The sequence below is a fragment of the Enhydra lutris genome, unplaced genomic scaffold (genome assembly GCF_002288905.1).
Source record: "Enhydra lutris kenyoni isolate GAN:26980312 unplaced genomic scaffold, ASM228890v2 scaffoldscaffold39, whole genome shotgun sequence".
NCBI lineage: Eukaryota > Metazoa > Chordata > Mammalia > Carnivora > Mustelidae > Enhydra > Enhydra lutris.
Genome location: NW_019154123.1, coordinates 10,135,316 through 10,136,134, shown reverse-complemented (window position 1 = coordinate 10,136,134; position 819 = coordinate 10,135,316). Strand labels below are relative to the sequence as shown.

The 819-nt window shown below is 42.1% G+C and overlaps 1 pseudogene; it reads right to left on the bottom strand.

The window, feature by feature from the left end:
• Positions 1 to 239: 239 nt before the first annotated feature.
• Positions 240 to 578, bottom strand: LOC111155180 (annotated as a pseudogene).
• Positions 579 to 819: the final 241 nt, after the last annotated feature.

The following is an 819-nucleotide window of genomic DNA, read 5'->3' as shown; positions in this document are numbered from 1 at the left end:
ACAAGAATCAAACTGTACAAGAGAATAACAGTAAGTTCTCGGGATATATACCACCCACCTCTTCAAGGTTGTAATGATAATGATTGATTTTTCTTCTCCCGGAATGTTAATGACATTTTGTTTGGTTTGGTTTAAGTAAAAAGTCAGAATGAGTGAAAATGCTGCACTTAATTCTCTTAATACACTAAAGAATAGCGGAAGTTTTAAATTCTTCGAAAGTCCAAGCTCGGACATGACTGCTACTGACGGGGTCTATTCAACACACTAATTCCAAGTTTAGTGACCGTCAACAAACTGGCACCCAAGATTAAGCCCACAGGCCTAATCCATCCAGAGTGATGGAATCTCATTCCTATAATGCCATTTAAGGTTCCAGATATAGCTAGGAAAATTCAAATGTTCCTCAGATCCTGAGAGAGCTGATAAGCACCCAGGCTTGCTAAGCCACCGAGAAGCCCAGCAGCCGATGATAGGGCACTAGATTTTGCACAGCCACTGATCCCACCAGAAGCAACCAGTGTTGCACAGCCAAGGCCAACCCAGTGTAAAGGCACTAGAGGACCAGAGGCCTTCTGCATTGTTCTCTTCTCACTCTGACCAGACAGAAGCATACACCAGGCGGGCACTGAACCGCTTTCCCCTAGGTCTGCACTGGTCTGAAAGGGTGCACAAGCCCCATGACTCCATTTTTTACTGATGTAAGTATTTTAAGATGATGAATTTTCCTCTAAAGCCCCTTTTAACTACATCTCATAGATTCAGAAGTGTTATTACATTCTTTTCTCCATACAATGCAATTTCATTTTTTATTTCCTCTTC